Source organism: Garra rufa, chromosome 1, assembly GCF_049309525.1.
Source record: "Garra rufa chromosome 1, GarRuf1.0, whole genome shotgun sequence".
Taxonomy (NCBI): domain Eukaryota; kingdom Metazoa; phylum Chordata; class Actinopteri; order Cypriniformes; family Cyprinidae; genus Garra; species Garra rufa.
The window spans coordinates 41,176,649-41,185,194 of record NC_133361.1 but is presented as its reverse complement, the minus strand read 5'-3'; positions in this window follow the sequence as shown (position 1 = coordinate 41,185,194).

Below are 8,546 nucleotides of genomic sequence, written 5' to 3'. Positions count from 1 at the left end.
ACAATATTAGTTTAATCTTTTAACCTAGATAAATGTGTGCTATTAGGTGCATATCCAATCGTTTGTGGGGAGAGTAAAGCTGAAGCACGCTTTGCAGGACATGAAAGCGCTGGTGCGATGTGGAACTTAATTTTTACTCATAAAGGTAAGACTAATATATCATCCGGAACTGTAAAGAAATAAAGAAATTTAAATAATTCAAATCGAAAACAAAACTCTTTCATTAGCTATAAACCATAAAGATGCATTTAGGCATTAAAGGCGCGTCCAGTGAGCAGATGGCGTCATGTAGCTACTATCATGTACCAGCGTCAACTTCATCTTTGTGTCAAATACTTGTTTATTAATAAATAATTCGAATATCTCCTTACTTTTTCCCACGACACATTCATGGTAATTATTTTTGCTGGGACTTTGTGGTCAGCTTTAGCCTACTGCGTGCATTTGAACGCGGAGGTGCGGTTATCATTGTGACAGCACAGCCCTAGTTTTGCTTCCACGATTCAAGTGAGCCCGACTGTACTTTAGTAATCTCAAAATTTAAAATCGAATGCCAACCCACCGAACGAATATTCGAATAATCTGGTCCAGCCCTACTTAAAATAAATTTAAATAAATAAAATGTAGTAGTAGAAATGGGAAAAAAACAAAAAAAACAAAAAAAAAACACTGGATCGGCCCCTGTATCGGTAAATTTTTCCGATCCCCGATCCAGCTATTTTTTCAATATCGGGGCCGATATCCGATCCTAATATCGGATCGGTGCACCCCTACTCAAAACTATCGCACTTGTACTTTAACAGACCCCTACACATACCACACTGTATCACGGAGCTGGTAGCAACATCTCAAGTATGTCTCCTGTGACCACTTGTGATCAGATTTCAAAGGAAAGGCTCTCTGAATACATACATTACTTGATATGTCAGTTGAGTACATGGTACTAAGTGCTTTGCATATAGAGGAAAAAAGGAAGAAGAAAAAAAAGTTGGTGATGGCAAAGGCGCAACAGGAAGAATCAGCATTTACACTAAAAATGCAACATGTTTCTGTCTGAAATGGTTTCTGTAATTACCGTTGTTTGATTCTGATCGCATTACCCAAGGATATCAGTGAATTTTGTTTGACATTCAGAACTGAATTGAGAATGTTTTGCTAGAATTGACCCTTTGCAAAGATCCGCTCTTTGTTACTGTTGCCATGTCCGTCAAGCCATGATGCTCTCATGCCACACATCATGTTCTAACGCAGTAAAAAATACATTGCGGAGCAAAGAGGACACTGACAGACGAAACAGAGAAAGTTATTTTTGGTATGAAACGGTCTCAGCTAATACTCAAATACTGTTTTGTGGCACTTTAATGTGTTGTGACAGATTGCTGTAGCGGCTCAGTTCAAGCAGCACATGAACCGATTATCTCTTCCTCTTTACTAGTTACATCATGAAATAAACATGAATGAACATCAGAAGGTATCTTGTTTCAACCACAGAAAGATGTCATTACTAGTGGTGGGCCGTTATCGGCGTTTTATCGTGCGATAAAAAAAATATCGCCGTTAATCTATTCTCAAATTTGGGTTGGGAGCTGGGTCTAAACTAGGCAAGCTATGATGACTTTCACCTTGATAGTTTAACGCGGATGTATACCGAAGACTATAGAACATGGTCGCGCGTTTATGTCTCCTCCGCCAAAACACAGACGGGATCGCGTCGTCCTCCATTCATAAAAACCGAATCTACTATAGCGAAATGCCACGTAAATTCGTCGTTTTTTGGATTCATAAATCAAATGTTGGTCTGTCACTTAATTCAAATCGCGATATGGACTAGTGTCTGTGAAAACTGAAATGCAAAAAGACCGTTTCAATCTGAATCCTGCATGTTCCGTTTGCCTCTGTACGTATGAATGGTGGAGACGCGTTTTTACTACACGCATACTAAAGCACGCATGCTGCTCCCGGTAATTTTTGGCATTTGCATCTCACATGAACAGATAAACTCAATCTCCAAAACTGCTGTGTGTGTCACTTTTACCGTTTCATTTGAGAAAACTAGCATCATATCATACTGTACACAGAAACTTCACGGCAACCTGTCAAAATAAAAGTACGGTGTAACATGTAGACTTACTTTTAGTCATTATTTGGGTAGCACACATATTCTGAATGCCTTCAGCAGAATTCAAATTAGCCATTTTAATCTAGATTAAAAAAATTAATCTATGCCCAACCCTAGTCATTACACAACATTTTTCAAGTTCAAGTGCCCTGAAGTTAATTTACTCTCCTGTCTGGTTAGTTTGTCAGACAAAAATGGCAGATTAGGCATTATGATCAGTCAGATCACCTGTCAATCAAACTGCCTGCAAAAGGTCAACTGAGGTGAGCAAACAAGAACTAGAACGGAGATGCGTATTTTAATTTACAGGTAGAAACTAGAAATAAATTAAGTGAAAATACATTTAAGAGTATATCAGGTACTTATATATGACACTGGACCACAAAACCAACCATAAGGATCAATTTTAGATTTATACATGATCTGGAAGCTAAATAAATAAGCTTAAGATAGAACAATATTTCACGGAGATACAACTTTTTGAAAATCTGGAATCTGGGGGTGCAAAAAAAAAAAAAAAAACTGACAAAACTGCCTTTAAAGTTGTCCAAATGAAGTTCTCAGCAATGCATTTTACTAATAAAAAAATAAGTTTTGATATATTTATGGTAGGAAATGTACAAAATATTTTCATGATCTTTGCTTAATATCCTAATGATTTGTGACCCTGGACCACAAAACCAGTCTTAAGTGTCACGGGTATATTTGTAGCAATAGCCAAAAATACATTGTATGGGTCAAAATAATAGATTTATCTTTTTTGCCAAAAATCATTAGGATATTAAGTTAAGATTATGTTTCATGAAGATATTTAAATAGTTGTATCTCGGCCTAAAATTGTCCTAATGGAAATCTTATTTATTCAGCATTCAGATGATTTATAAATCTCAATAAAAAAAAAAGACTTAGTTATGATCCTAGAATTTGGATATTAGGGGATACTGAGTCATTAGATTTGTCTCATCATAAAAAATATTTCATACTTTTGGCGGGTACAGCTGGGAAAAAATGTATATTAGTGAACTGGAAGTCGACTCATTCTCCTTCTAGAAAACATTGGATCAACGAACTCCTTTCATATTGCACCCCTGAGAAAATCCTTTTTTTGGAGCATTTACCTTCTCTTAGGGGGCAGCCGTGGCCTAATGATTAGAGAGTCGGACTTGTAACCCAAAGGTTGCTGTGTGAGACAATACAGACCATAAGGTTGTTTAAAATTGACTGTGTATCAGGTTGCACAACTGTGCAGCAATTTAAAAAACTGGTGACAATTTGCAACAAATCTAACCAGACACCTCAGCAATACTCAGCAATAGTGACAATGATGCCCTAAGATTTGTGGTACTGCAAAAGAGAACACATGACAGTCATTTCTGCACTTGCTATTGGCAAAAACATTTCTCCACTGCAAAGTCTTGCCTTCGTGTCTCCTGCTACTTGGGCAAATACATCTCAGGAATTGCTTTATGATTCTTCCTTCACCATTAAATCAGCCATGCTTTTAACTTCCATCTACAATTCCTCGCTTCCATCCCTCACCATTTTCTTTCACTGTCGTTATCAAGCTTTCATCACTTGTACCATTTACTTTGCTTTATAGCACCAGGTGCTGTCTTCATAACTCTCATACATCTTTCCTTACTCATCCATTATCTCTCCACTTGCAGATTCTCTCAACCCATCTTCCTCTTTGAGATTCATAGCATTTCCTCATCTCCCTTTCCTTCATCACACAACTGTTTCTGAAAATTAAGTATAGCTGTTTTACACCAGTGGCTTTACCATTTTAGTGTGTCACCCCTAGTGAAAAATAAATACTAAAGTGTATTTAAAATACTTTTACACTAAGTACAAATACATTTACACATTATAGACCTGAAAATACCATGCAATTGTACTTTTAGTATACTAAACTGGTATACTTAAAGTCTGCTAAACTGGAACAACTAATTTTGTACTTAACGCACTTTAATTGTGCAGAAATACTGCACAAGTCTAACTGAAGATATAGTTAAGTATATTTGATTGTGCTATAGTGGAATTACCGTATACTTTAGGTACACTTTTTTGCATTTACAGACTGATATTATTTAAAGATCATACGGTCCTCATCAATATTGACATTAAAACACATTTAGGCTTAATGTTAAGAAATATGCATTGCGCACAAGTACTCCAAATAAAGTTTAATTTTAATTTTTATATTAGTAAGCCTTGAGTGATAGGTCAGTAAAAATGTTAATAGCCTTGAACTATACTATATAAAATAAATGCATTTTAAATCTATTACTTTTTCAACTTAAAATAAGCTCTTTAAAAACTAAAATAAACTAAAATCCAAAAAGGCTTTGGTTAAAATAATGCATTTACATATTATATTAACACCGTCTTTGATAATACTATCATGCTCAAAACCTCTTGGAAAACCAGGCTGATTGAGACAGCTTACAAATACCAAAATGTCACAGGGCAGGTAATTCAATATACAATTTTCTGCTAAATTAGCATTGAGACTGTGGAACTTGAACGTCCAGTTAAGGAAAGAATTCATCATTCACTTCTGGGTCGATTTCAATCTCTACAGACACCAATACTGTATGGCAGTTTGTCAGCTGTGGCTGTTTTTAAAAATAAAGCGGTGAAAGTGCATCTTCCTTTCCACTGTCCTAATCTATTATCCATCCATTTCCACCCTCTGTGGATATGACAACAAGCTTTCAGGCTGCTCCGGGTCTCGGTAAATAGCGCCATATGCACGGCTCTCTAAGAGAGGTCACTGGTTCTTCATTTTGAGATGATGTTACAATTTTAGCGCATTTACTCTTCAGATTTAGAAACATCATAAAATATTCAGGACAGCTTGTTGAAACTGGATATTGAACTGTCACACTACGACCGTTCAAGGGAAAAGGACACTGAATAAAGCCTTCTAGCAAGAAAATACCGAAAATCTGTGTAAGGCTATTTTAAATATGTGTTCGGAGTTTGTCGCACCACAGAAAAATGTGTTAAAGGATTAGTTTACTTCCAGAACAAAAATGTAAAGATAATTTACTCACCCCTTTGTCATCCAAGATGTTCGTGTCTTTCTTTCCTCAGTCGTAAAGAAATTATATTTCTCTCCATATAATGGACTTCTTGGTGCCCGCGAGTTTAAACTTCCAAAATGCAGCTTCAAAGGGCTCTAAACGATCTCAGCCTATGAACAGATCGGTCATTTTCGAAACAAATTGACAATTTATATACTTTTTAATAGAGTTGTCATGAAGTTGGCTACATTTTTAAAAACGTCCATTTCCCGCTCACATTTGAGCGCTGTTGTTGAGCTGGGGTTTTTTAACACTGCTGATTGGCCGTAGTGTTCACGTGCTCAACAGATATGACTGTGATTGGCTACAATGTTTAGCGCTTCACGCTCCTCACCGAGCGCTCACACATAAGCACAACGGACGGGAGCGCTTGAAAGCTGCGTCTGTCAGCGGATCCCTAATACATCTGTACATGGACAGATCAGCTGACAGACGCAGCTTTCAAACGCTTTCATTGCTTATGTGTGTGTGTGAGCGCTCGGTGAGGAGCGTGAAGCGCTAAACATTGTAGCCAATCACAGTCATATCTGTTGAGCAGGTAAACGCTACGGCCAATCAGCGGTGTTTAGAATTAGGCTGTACAGCGCTTAAATGTGAGCCGGAAATGGATGTTTTTAAAATTTCAGTACCGAATTTTGTAGTTTTTGACAACTCTACTTTTTAACCTCATATGCTTGTTTTGTCTTGTCTCTGAGATGTGCATGCATAGTCTGTGTAAGGCCAGTTGCATAAACTTAGTCTCTATGTTAAGACAGTGTCTTAAGAACTCGTTTGACCAGCTAGCAGATAACTAAGGGGTAATCAGTCTTATATTTTGGATCCAACTTAGACTAATCTAAGTTTTTATGTAACCAAATTTTCAAAAATTTGACCAGTCTTAAAGAAAAAAGATGAATGACTAACTTTTAAGTCTGTCTAAACCTTTTATGCAACTGGCCACTGGTTCAATACAGTTAGGGTACGTCGAAAAACTCCCATGTTGTTTTCTTCTCCAACTTCAAAATCGCCCTGCATTTACCTTTTTCTGTTGTTGTTGTTGTTGTTGTTGTTGTTGTAAAGGGCGTTTTATCTTCTTTGCATGTTCACTTTGTAAACACTGGGTCGGTACTTCTGCAGCGATGTAATACGATTTTAAAGTTGGGGGAGAAAATGAGATGAGAGTTTTTCCGTCATACCCTAGCTGTCTTGAACCGGAGAACACAACACACGGAGTTTATCCAGACCTAGACAAGAGGAGCGTTAGAGGTTAAACCTTTTTGCCATTATGAATTGTAACATCAGATTGGATGCTCTTCTGTTCCAGTCTCCATAGGAACCCATTCAAATAGGGTCCATCTGTTTTTAATGTAGCTAATGTCGGCAGCTTTGTGTCATTTACACACTCATTAAAGGAACACTCCACTTTTTTGGGAAATAGGCTCATTCTCCAACTCCCCCCGAGTTAATAAGTTGAGTTTTACCGTTTTGAAATCCATTCAGCCATTTTCCTGTTCTGGCGATATCACTTTTAGCATAGCTTAGCGTAGATCATTGAATCCTATTAGACCAATAGCATTGCGTTCAAAAATGACCAACGAGTTTCCATATTTGTTCTATTTAAAACTTGACGCTTCTGTAGTTATATCGTGTACTAATACCGGCGGAAAATGTAAAGATGTGATTTTCTAGTCCGATAAGATTAGGAACTACACTTCCATTCCGGCGTAATAGTCAAGGAAGTTTGCTGCCGTAACATGGCCGAAGCAGGCGCAGTAATATCACGCAGCACATGTGCAAATGCTAACCTAGCTGGGAACTAATTTCAGGTGCTGCGTGATATTACTGCTCCTGCTGCGTCCATATTACGGCAGCAAACTTCCTTGACTATTAGTCGTTCCTAATCTTATCAGCCTAGAAAATCACAGCTTTACATTTTCCTTGGGTATTAGTACACGATATAACTACAGAAATGTGAAGTTTTAAATAGGACAAATATCGAAACTAGTTGGTCATTTTTTAATGCGATGCTATATTGGTCTTATAGGATTCAATGATCTATGCTAAGCTATGCTAAAAGTGATATCGCCAGAACAGTCTGAATGGATTTCAAAACAGTAAAACTCAACTTATTAACTCGGGGGAGTTGGAGAATGAGCCTATTTCCCAAAAAAGTGGAGTGTTCCTTCAAACTTTGAGAAGTGAGACACTGACAAATAACAGTCATTGCGACATTGCAAAATGATGGCGCTATGGAGCCATGTGCTTTTTAAAAACATTTGAATTGGTTTAATATTAGATTAACAGCTTGGAATATACACTACTTTGACAAGGAACACAAGAGACAAAGCATTCTTATTCAGGCGTGACTTTCGCATTCAGGAAAAGGTCTATATAAATGGTCAATTTGTTTCGAAAACGTTTTGTGAGATAAGACCCTTAATCCTCGGCTGGGAACGTTTAGAGCCCTTTGAAGTTGCATATACACTGCATTTTGGAAGTTTAAACTTGGGGGCATCATTTAAATCCACTATATGGAAAACTTGCTCAAATGTTTTCCTCAAGAAGCATAATTTTGTATCGACTGAAAAAAGAAAGACATTAACATTTTGGATGACAAGAGGGTGAGTAAATTATCTGTAAATTTTTGTTCTGAAGTAAACTATTTATTTTTCAGTTTTTCCTGCTCTCAAATTCATTTAAATAAAGAGACCAAGCTGTTTTGTAAATTATCACAATTATCACAATATTGCATACTGTAGGCTGTAGTAACTAACAAAAATGACTGACTACGGTGCTAATGCGCTCTAGTTCTTATAGTGTTAGTGGAGGGCCCAAGCACAGCACCTCAAGTGCATCAAAACATGATTTCAGGCCTGCCCAAAAAATCCTAAACACAGAAATGGTGAAAAACTGTTTAATGGTCTAACTCCCTAATTCAGTACTACATAGTTCACACTCTTTGTAACATGTTTCAGCAATACATTTCTAACATTTATAATGTGTTTAGAAACAATTCACTGAATTGCCTTTACATGGACTTTAAATGATTGGCCCTCTTAAATAAAGGAATAGGATTTTAATAATTGATTCATTGCGTAACAATTATTAAGCAGTATCTTTTAATGGCTCAGTTGAAAAGATTTCATTTTCTTTTAACAGGGATGGAGAGATATGATTGGAGTTAACATGAGGGAACAGAGGGAACAATAGTTCATTTTGCCATTTTTAACTGTAAATATTTAGTAACATTATGTGTACAGGAAGGTGGGAGGGCGGGAGAAAGGCTGGTTGGATGTAGGAAAGGATTACTGAATAATTCACAAAGAGAAGAAAGCACAGATGAATCAAGCAGGCTAGTG